An 11,430-nucleotide genomic window follows, 5' to 3' on the forward strand; every position below is an offset into this window, starting at 1 on the left:
ACAGGGTCTCCCTGTGTTGCCCAGGCTGATCTTGAACTCCTGGGCTCAAAGTCCTCCTGCCTCGGCCTCCCAAAGTGCTAGGATTACAGGTGTGAGCGCCAGTCCCCAGGTGGCCTTCTTGACCACTGATGTTGCCCCTGGGGTGGTACACTCCGGATAATTTGCAAAACATTTTTTCCCTGCCCATGTCATAGTAGGGGAGCTGACATGAGCCCATCCCAGGCTTGGCTGTGTTTGAAATTACAGTTGACTAGTTCTCATGATATCAATTTAGGTTGCTCCAGTTCAATTCCAGTAAAATGATGTCATAAAGCTGGGGGATTTGGAAGACTCCCTGACCAATGGAATACAGCGATAAAGTAAGGTGTTACATGCCTTCAATTCATGTTGGAATACCATCTAGTCTTTGCCATACTTTGTATAAAATTTTTTCACTCAGCCAAAAATATATCTGGACCCACAGGCTTTTCCTTCTATCCCCACTGGTCCAGGTCACCATTGTAACCAGATTTGCCGCGATAGCCTCCTCATTACCTTCTGCATTCACTCGCTCTCCTCCACTCCATTCTCCATGTCTGCTCACAGTGATCTCTCCAAAAACACAACCTGGCCAGGTACTTCCTGCTTTGAGCTCTTCAAAGACTCATTGTTCTCATGGTTAAGAGGAAATAACCCCACTCCTTCACCAGCTGTGATAGCTCACTCTCCCTCAGGAACTACTTCCCCTTCTTTCCTTTAGAAACAGAACCTCCCTGCCTGTTAGCTGCCACCTGACTGACCGGCTAAAGTCTGCATTTCCAAGACTCCCTTCCAAGCTACAAGTGGTCACATGATTAAGATCTGACCAATTAGATGTGGGCAAAAGTGACACACACACACACACAACTTCACGGTCTCATCTTTAAAGAGGGAGTGGATGCCTCCCCAGTTCCTACTGCTGGGCAATGGCAACAACAGCGGCTTCCATCTTGAATCCACAGAGGGAGGCCATATTGAGGATGGCAGAGCCTGGGCAGGTCCCAGGGCTCTTACGTGAAAAAGAAAAAGGAAACAGATTGGGTACAGTGGCTCACACCTGTAATCCCAGCATTTTGGGAGGCCGAGGCGGTTGGATCACCTGAGGTCGGGAGTTCAAGACCAGCCTGACCAACATGGAGAAACCCCGTCTCTACTAACAATACAAAAAATTAGCCAGGCATGGTAGTGGGCGCCTGTAATCCCAGCTACTTGGGAGGCTGAGGCAGGAGAATCGCTTGAACCCAGGAGGTGGTGGTTGCAGTGAGCTGAGATTAAGCCATTGCACTCCAGCCTGGCAACACAGGGAGACCCTGTCTGCCTGTTTTTTGACACTCAGTCTAAAAAAAAAAAAACACCAAAAAAAGAAAAAAAGGAAACAAAACAAACTTCTCTCTTGTTTGAGGCACTGCATTTTACATCTTGGGGTCCCTTTATGATGGCATGTAACTCTAAATAATCACTAGCCTTCAAAAATTTCTTTGATGCTTCCACAGGTTAACTATTTTTGTTCTACATTCTAAGAGCATTCCTGTGCTTTTTTCCTTGTTAACATCCTGATCCATCACATGTATTCAAAGTGTGTTCTCCCTACCATACTAGGAAATCCACGAAGCCAGGAATGATGTCAACCTTGATGGCAGCCATATCCTCCCTGTCCTCCACTGTGATTGGCTCAACGATAACTTCTAATTAAATAAATGAAAGGTGCACTGATGAGTGAACACACTGGAACAACTTGGATATGATACCATGCATACTTTTTGCTGTAAGTAACAGTAACTTAAACAAATATCTTTCTCACATAACCAGAAGTCTGGAAGTAGGTGATCCCATGAGAAACAGCTCAGTGATTTCGAAAGCTCTTTGGAAACTTTGATTTTTCTTGCCCTTCCCCGCATAGCTGCAAGATGGCTGCAACAGCTGCAACGATCTTGTCCTTATCTAACTGCACTCTCATCCCAGGAAAGGAGAAGGAAGGAAAAGAAGTCTCCTTCTAGGCTTCTCTCTTTTGGTCAGGAGGAAAGCCTTCCCCAGGATTCCCCCCAGCAGATGCCCCTCACATCGCATTGGCCAGAACTAGGTCAAATGACCACCCCAGGCCACATGGGAAGCTGAGAAAGGGAATTTCTTCCTTCTTCAGGACCCAGCGGGAATAAACCAGTTCTAAGAGCCCTTGCCCCTCCTTGCCCAGGTGGTCCTGTTCGGGAAGCCCCAGGGACAATGGGGTATCACGATGTGGTCACGAATGAAAAGCCATGCTTTGTGCTTGATGCTTGCTGGAGGATGTCACATTCTGTCTCTTGAAATTCTCTCCGTTGACACTGGCCCACCCAGCCTTTCCCTTGACTCTGCCGATAAGCTCACCCATTTCAGTGCAATCAGTGATTGTTATCTCTGTGGTTACAGCGTAGCTACTATTTACTGAACACCAGCCACATGCCTGGGGACTAAACAAGTTGCATAACCTCTTTGTGCTTCCTTTTCCTCACCTGTAAAATTTGTACTACCTCGTGGGATTGTTATGAGGATTAAATTAGTTAATACAGACAAAGTGCTTACAACAGTACCTGACGCAAAGGGCTAAATAAGCATTTGCTGCTGTGAATTGTTTATATCCTCATTTCACAGATGGAATAAATAACGTGCCCAAGGTCACACAGTCGGGGGAACCAACAGTGAAAGCCTGGTTTCCCTGACTGCAGAGCCCACAGCCTTTCTTCTCTTACCGCCAGACCTTGCTGCGTCTGCAAGTTTCTCCTCAGTGTCTCAAATGTGGGATGTCTTGCCACAGACACTATTTACTAATTCATTAATCCACCTCCTCCTGGAAACCTTCCAGGGCACTTGCTCTCTGCCCCTCACTGGTACTGGGAAGGCCCTTCTGGAGAACATGAGGAGCTTCCTCTTGTCTCTTCTGGAGGGCTGGGAATGTCGGTCCTGCCCACTGTTGTGGTCAGCTGCAAAGACACAACGTCATCCTCCAGAGATGCCCAGTCCTGATGAGGACACTGAAAGCCAGGACGGGCACTCCCTCCAGGTCAGACAGCCAAGTACTAGGGCAGCCGCAGCTGGAACTCAGGCCTCCAGGCTCAGTGCCCAGCACCCATTCCCTGCTCTGGGCTTCCTCCCTGTGAGCATTTCACAGAGACAGCGGCTCATCCAAAGGAGAGCCTTACTCACAGTAGGGCCAAGAATGGGGCTTGTCTGGGAGATCCTGGCCTAACCATTAAAGCGGAGACCATGCCTTACTCATCCCTGACCCTCCACTGCCACCCTGGCTCTTAGGTGGCCCAGCCACATCCTCTGCAGAGAGATGCAGACTGTAGCCTGAGCGCGTGAATGCCTGTAATACACAGACAACGACACTAGAGGGCAGCCTCACTGCTTTAATCCTAGTGACCGCAAAGGCTTTTAAGAAGCCTCCACCAGATTGAGGAGGAGGATGATGATGATGATGGTGGTGGTGGTGGTGGTGGTCGTGACTGAGACTAGTATGTATTGAGCCAAGATGATTTATCATCTCTAGCCAGCAGGTCTTCTGTGCATACCACGTTCTGCTGTGTCCTGAATCACAGAAAACGGCCCAGCTCCACTGTTACCCAAGTCTGAAACCTGGGCATTGCCATCAGCTTCCTCCTCCCTCCCTCTCTCCACTCTGCCACCTACTCCTGTCCATTCTATATGCTAAATCTTGTCCCATCCCCATCTTTCCAGGCCCACAGTTTGTCCTTCTCCTCCAACTTTCCATTCGATTTACAGAGAGCCAGTCTCCTGCCTCAGGCCCTCATGCAGGCCAGTGGTTCCTGAACTTTGCTGCACATTGGAATTTCCTGGAGCTTCCAAAACTCCAGCTGCCACACATCAGACCAATTAAGTCAGGATGTCTGGGGGTGGGAACCAGGCATTGGTACTTTTTTTTTTTTTTTTTTTTTTTATATGAGACAGAGTTTTGCTCTTGTTGCCCAGGCTGGAGTGCAATGGTGTGATCTTGGCTCACCGCAACCTCCGCCTCCCAGGTTCAAGCAATTCTACTGCCTCAGCCTCCCGAGTAGCTGGGATTACAGGCACATACCACCATGCCTGGCTAATTTTGTATTTTTAGTAGAGACGGGGTTTCTCCATGTTGGTCTGGCTGGTCTCGAACTCCTGACCTCAGGTGATCCGCCCGCCTTGGCCTCCCAAAGTGCTGGGATTACAGGCATGAGCCTCTGTGCCCGGCCATGCGTCAGTACTTTTTAAAGCTCCCCAGGTTGTTCCAGTTTGCAGCCAAGTTTAGGCAACACTGTGCCCTCTGTCTGAGACCCTCTTCCACATCCTTTTACCTGGGCAACTCGATAATCAGGCAGGTCTCTAACATTGCTGCCCAACCTGGACAGCACAGAGCCATCGACTGCTCCTCCCCACAGCCACACTTAGTATGCTGCATTGTGACTGCTTCTTCAAACACCCGCCTCCCTACCCGTCACTACCAACTGCCCTCCCTCCACGGAGAGAAAGGATTGGGCTCCCTGCTGCATGTGTGTGCAAACACGGGAATGGAACAAATCTTTATAAGAACACAAGAAGTGAGTTTTATTATTCTTAGCGATTTTGAATTTTGCCCCAGGTTTTTATTTTTGCAGTGATCTGTTTACAGTGTTTAAAGCGCAAAGAGATAAATTTTCTTTTCAAATACAGATGTAGATATAAAAGCACCTGTACTTAATACTCTCAAAGCCACTTTGTTCTATTTTCTACTTGAAATTTCCAAGCTGTGGCTAATCCTTACCCACGGACCCTGACTCTATGGAAAATACCCCCCAATGCTTATGGTGTATGGAAAACCAAAACCAAAACAACAATTTTAACCAGGAGGTGCAAGCATGGGGTGGATAGGCTGAGTTAACCCGCAAGTGTCTGTGGCTGGGGGTTCTGCCTGTGCTGGGGTAGCGGTGGGCAGTGGATACAGGGTTTATCTCGAGGGGCTGCAGCCCAGTATTGTCTCCCCTCTAGGGGGTCTATAGGTCAGTGTCCCATTTTACAAAGGAAGAAACCCAGACAAAAGGCTAAATGAATTGTCCAAGATCCTGTTACTAATAAGTAATAGAGGGAAAATCCAAACTTAGCTTTAACTGACTATCCATATTCTCTCTATTATATCAGGATGGGTCAAAGTTCCAGAGCTGGCTGGGTGTGGTGGCTCACGCCTATAATCCTAGCACTTTGGGATGCCGAGGTGCCTGGATCACTTGAGGTCAGGAGTTCAAAACAAGCCTGGCCAACATGGTGAAAACCTGTCTCTACTAAAAATACAAATATTAGACTGACGTGGTGGCCTGCACCTGTAATCCCAGCTACTCGGGAGGCTGAGGCAGGAGAATCCCTTGAACCTGGGAGGTGGAGGGTGCAGTGAGTCGAGATGGTGCCACTGTACTCCAGCCTGGGTGGCAGAGCAAAACTCTCGTCTAAAAAAGAAAAAGAAAAAGAAAAAAAAGTCCGGGCGCAGTGGCTCGCTCCTGTAATCCCAGCACTCTGGGAGGCCGAGACGGGTGGATCACTTGAGGTCAGGAGTTTGAGACCAGCCTCACCAACATGGTGAAACCCCCCCTCTCTACTAAAAATAAAAATTAGCTGGGTGTGGTGGCAGACACCTGTAATCCCAGCTACTCAGGAGGCTGAGGCAGGAGAATTGCTTGAACCCAGGAGGCGGAGGTTGCGGTGAGCCAAGATCGCGCCACTGCACTCCAGCCTGGGCAACAAGAGCGAAACTCTGTCTCAAACCAAAAAAAAAAAGTAAAAAAGTTCCAGAGCTGCTTTCACTTCACTTTTTAATTTTGCTTAATTTAATCTTTATCAAAGTGATATATTTATATAGTTTAAGAAGTCAAATAATACCATAAGAGTAATAGCAACAGACAGTGGTCTCCTCTAATACTTCCCTAATCTTGATTCCTGTTCCCAGAGGTAACTGATTTCAATTCTTTTAGTCATTTTTTCTGGAACTTATATCCATATGTCTTAACATAATAACATTATTATTTATTTTTTCTTTAATAGTTAAAAACGTTTGTTTTTTTTTTTGAAACAGTCTCCTTCTGTCACCCAGGCTGGAATACAGTGACGTGATTATAGCTCACTGCAGCCTTGAACTCTAGGCTCAAGCAATCCTTCTGCCTCAGTCACCTGAGTACCTGAGACTACAGGCATCCGCCACTGCACCTGGCTAATTTTAAAAAATGTTTCGAAGAGATGAGGTCTCAGTATGTTGCCCAGGCTGGTCTCCAATTCGTGGGCTCAAGTGGTCCTCCCGCCTCAGCCTCCCAAAGTACTAGGATTATAGGTGTGAACCACCATGCCTAGCCTTCCTTTTTTCTAGTTTTAATGGCTTTCATCAGCATATCCTTCATTTGAAGTCTCTACTTTTCAGAATTTATTAAAATTTCCACTCTAGACAAATACATGATTAATTTTGGTAAACTTTCCATGGGCATATGAAAAGGATGTATATTTTGTATTCATGGCATTAAAAATTACTATTATTATTATTTTATGAGATGGAGTCTTGCTCTGTTGCCGAGGCTGGAGTGTGGTGGTGCAATCTCGGCTCACTGCAACCTCTGCCTCCCAGGTTCAAGTGATTCTCCTGCCTCAGCCTCCTGAATAGCTGGGACTACAGGCACGCGCCACCATGCCTGGCTAATTTTTGTATTTTTTTAGTAGTGACGGGGTTTCACCATATTGTCCAGGCTGATCTTGAACTCCTGACTTCTCAAACTCTTCACCTGAAGTGATCCGCTCACCTTGGCCTCCCAAAGTGCTGGGATTACAGGTGTGAGCCACTACACCCGGCCAAAAATTCTAAATGTACCTATTAAACTGAGTTTATTGATTTTATTGCCCAATCCTCTATACATGATTATTGTTTGCTTACTTGATTTATCAAGTCTTGAACATGTATATTAAAATGCCCAACTATATTGTTTTATTAATTTTGTCTGTAGTTCTAGGGATGTTTACCTTATATATTTGGCTGCTGTTGTTTGGTACATAAAGATTTCTGGCTCTTCCAAAGGTTTTTCTTTTTTTCTTTTCTTTTATCTTTTCTTTTCTTTCTCTTTTTTTTTCTTTTTCTTTTTTTCTAGACAGGGCCTGGCTCTGTCACCCAGGCTGGAGTGCAGTGGCGCCATCTTGGCTCACTGCAACTTCTGCCTCCTGGACTACAGATGCACACTGCCACTCCCGGCTGATTTTTGTATTTTTTTTGTAGAGACAGAGTTTTGCTGTGTTGCCCAGGCTGGTCTCAAATGCCTGAGCTCAATCAATCCACCCATCTTGGCTTCCCAAAGTGCTGGGATTACAGGCTTCAGTCCCGGCTGCTTTTGCAGAGGTTTTTAAGTTACATAATATACTTCATCCAGTTTCATGCTCCTCCTCTTCTTCTTCTTCTTCTTCTTCTTCTTCTTCTTCTTCTTCTTCTTCTTCTTCTTCTTCTTCTTCTTCTTCTTCTTCTTCCTTCTTCTTCTTCTTCTTCTTCTTCTTCTTCTTCTTCTTCTTCTTCTTCTTCTTCTTCTTCTTCTTCTTCTTCCTCTTCCTCTTCCTCTTCCTCTTCCCCTTCCCCTTCCCTTCCCTTCCTTCCCACTTCCCCTTCTCCTTCTTTTTTTTCTTTTTTTTTGAGACAGGGTCTCACTCTTCACCTAGGCTGGAGTGCAGTGGCGCAGTCACAGCTGACTGCAATCTCCACCTCCTGGGCTCAAGTGATTCTCCTGCTTCAGCTTCCTGAGTAGCTAGGACTACAGGCTCCACCATGCCTGGCTACCTTTTGTATTTTTGGTAGAGACGGGGTTTCACCATGTTGCCCAGATGGTCTCAAACTCCTGGGCTCAAGCAATCCTTCTGCTTTGACCTCGAAATGTGCTAGGATTATGGACCTGGGCCACCATGCATGGCCGTTTTATGCATTTTATCTTGTGACATTGATATTAATGTTGTGATGCTGATTTTTTTTCGTAGGCTGCCTTTGCTTGCTACCTCTTTGCCTATTCCTTTATTTTCAACTTTCCTTTTTCACTTTGTTTTTGGTACATCTTACATTAACCATATATAGCTAGATTCTTTTTCAATGCAACTGACAATCTCTTGAATAGGTGCATAAACCCATTCATATTTGTTGTAGTAACTGAAATACTTTTATTCCTTTCATCATGTTTTACATTTATGCTTTATTTTAGGCAACATGGTTCTTTTCTCTGTATCTCGTTCTTTCCCTTTTTTTCTTGGTCAAATTCTAGAACACCTGCTTTGGAGTTTCTAACCACCTTAATTAAAGTTTTAGTTCTCTAATAATACATAAAATTAAATAGCTACATTTTCCCCAATAAGATATTTTACTTACTTTTTATTTTTCAAGGTAAATAAAATTTTTAGACAGTTTTCTGCCCCCCATTCTCTCCTCTTCTCCACTCAAGGTCCTAGGTTTCACCGATATCATTTAACTTCTTTAGTCCTTGGAGTATTTTTTCGTTTTGTTTGTTTTTCTTTTTATTTTTTGAGATGGTGTCTCATTCTGTTGCCCAGGCTGGAGTGCAGTGGCATGATCTCGTCTCACTGCAGCCTCCGCCTCCTGGGTTCAAGTGATTCTCCTGCCTCAGCCTCCGTAGTAGCTGAGATTACAGGTATGCGCCACCATGCTTGGCTAATTTTGTTTTTCGTGTGTGTTTTTTTAGTAGAGTTAGGGTTTCACCTTGTTGGTCAGGTTGGTCTCAAACTCTTGCCTCGAATGATCCACCTGCCTCAGCCTCCCAAAGTGGTGGGATTACAGGTGTGAGCCACCTCGCCTGGCCTGTTAGTTTGTTTTTAGAGAAACATTGTGTTGAATGGTAAAGCTTAGCACATCCCAGCACCAGGAATGGCATGGAGTTGCAGCAACAGGGACAGGCAGGTGATCCCCACAGAGCCTCACATGGCGAAGAGGATGAGGAAGACAACCATCAAACAGAAGAGCCCCATGGCCTCAGACAAGGGAAGCCCAGAATGGCACAGGAGAAGAGCTGCTGCTTGAGAGATGGGTTCTTGGCATAGCCAATGATCAAGCTGCCAAACACAGTTCCAATGCCAGCCCCTGAAACAGCCACACCAACTGTGGCTGCCCTAGCACCAATCAACTTGGCTGCTGTGTCAATGTCTCCAGAGACAACACTGGTCTGGAACTCCTGTTTGGCCCTTGGAGTTGGGGGCTGCTGTAGGAAGGCTGTTTAGATGAATTCTCTGAGCTGTTCAGGAAGGAGGCAGACACAGGCCCTATTAGACGCCTGGTACAACAGCAGATCAGAGCTGGAGAAATGAGTACTGCCCTGGTGGTCCATATTTTTTTTCAGTCTCCCAGCTTTAGCCCTTGGTCTCAGCTGTCTTGGAGTATTTTTAAATCTGGATTATTTATTCCAAGAATTCTCACTTAAAAATGTATCTATGTCTACACACACGTATACACACACACACACACATTTCATACCCAGTCATGTTATCATAATCCATTTAGGTTTTTTACTTTTTTGTAGAGATGAGGTCTTGGTATGTTGCTCAGGCTGGTCTTGAACTCCTGGGCTCAAGAGATCCTCCCGCTTTGGTCTCCCAAAGTGCTGGGATTATAGGCATGAGCCACCATGCCCAGCCCTAGATTTTTTTAAAAATAAATTTTATTGTGTTTATTTAAGATATACATCGTGATATTATGGGATACATATAGATAATAAAAAGGTTACTATTGTGGAGCAAGTTAACATATCCATCATCTCACAGTTACCTTTTTTTTGTTTTTATGGCAAGAACAGCTACATCTACTCATTTAGCATGAATCTCATTGACAGTACAATTTTATTACCTAGAGCCCTAAGAAATAAAATTAGATCTACATTTTATTAGATCTACCTACATTAGATCTCTAGACTTCTTCATCCCACATGTCTGGTACTCTACTTATGTCTTTCCATTTCTTTCTCCCTGACTCCCAGCTCCTGGTAACCACTGTCTGGTTCTCTATCTTTGTATACTTCAATTTTTAAAAAAGATTCCATATATAAGTGAGATCATATAATATTTTTCTTTCTGTTTGGCTTATTTCACTTAGTGTAATGTTCTCCAGGTTCATCCATGTTGTGGCTAATGGCAAGATCTCGTTCCTTTTTAGGGTTGAATATATGTGTTGTATACATGTACCAGTTTCTTTATTCGTTCATCTGTGGACAGACACTTGGGTTGTTTCCATATCTTCGCTATGGTGAATAATGACACAATGAACATGGGAGTGCAGATATCTTTATGAGGTGGTGATTTCACTTCCTTTGTGTATATGCCCAGAAGAGGGATTTCTGAGTCCTATGGTAGCTGTATTAGTCTATTTTCACATTGCTATAAAGAACTACCTGAGACTTGGTAATTTATAAAGAAAAGAGGTTTAGCTTACCCACAGTTCCACAGGCTGTACAGGAAGCATGGCTGGGGAGGCCTCAGGAAACTTACAATCATGGCAGAAGGCAGAGGAAAAGCAAGCACATCCTACATGTCTGGAGAAGGAGGAAGAGAATTAAGGGGAGGTATTACACACTTTTAAACAACCAGATCTCATGAGAGCTCACTCACTATCACGTGAACAGCAAGGGGAAAACCTGCCCCCATCATCCAATCACCTCCCACCAGGCCCCTCCTCCAATGCTGGGGATTCCAATTTGACATGAGATTTGGGAAGGGACACAAATCTAAACCATATCAGTAGCATTCATTTGGATTTAACTACATCTATTGCTCACTACTGTTTTCTCTTTGTCTTCCCCCATCAGTGGCTCATGTTACGGGATCCTTGAAGGTACCACTTTGCCAACCGGAAACGTCTGTGGCCGGTGGTACCTTTGCCTGAGTTTTACTTGGGCCCACTGGGCTCCTTCTATCTACTTGACCTGGCAGGCTGCGCTTGAGTCACGCTACTGGCCTGGATCCCATGCCTACCAAGGGTGAGCCAGGCACAGAGCGGTAAAGGGTGCATGAGTGAGTGAGCATGGGGTCTGGCCACTGCACACAGTCAGGCATGCCAGCTGTGGTGGGGTAGGCAGCTCCAGGCGCCAGCATGGGTGCTGGCTCCCTGCAAGGCTGCAACTGGACCAGGCATACCACAAGTGGCCTCCAATGTGGGCACCTGGGAATGCAGTGGTGCCCAAAAGATTGGGAAATGCCAAGAACCACAGAGCCCCAAACAGGGTGTCACAGCCCTGTGCTGGGGAGCTCCTAGGTCTAGGATCCCCAAAGGGCTGCAGTTCGTCTCTCCTTCTCGTGGTCCACAATGTGGCAATCCAGCGGGTGGGTGTGTTTCAGCCCTGTTTGTGTTACAGCTCTTTCAGTCCTGCCATTTGGCTGGGTCCTGAGTTCTTGTCCTGTGTCCAGGAA

The 11,430-nt window shown here is 45.7% G+C and overlaps 1 pseudogene; it reads right to left on the bottom strand.

Moving 5' to 3' along the window:
• Positions 1–8,767: 8,767 nt before the first annotated feature.
• On the bottom strand, positions 8,768–9,364 carry LOC101007000 (annotated as a pseudogene).
• Between the last annotated feature and the right edge of the window lie 2,066 nt (positions 9,365–11,430).

This window comes from Papio anubis, chromosome 11 (genome assembly GCF_008728515.1).
Source record: "Papio anubis isolate 15944 chromosome 11, Panubis1.0, whole genome shotgun sequence".
In the NCBI taxonomy this organism is placed as follows: Eukaryota; Metazoa; Chordata; class Mammalia; order Primates; family Cercopithecidae; genus Papio; species Papio anubis.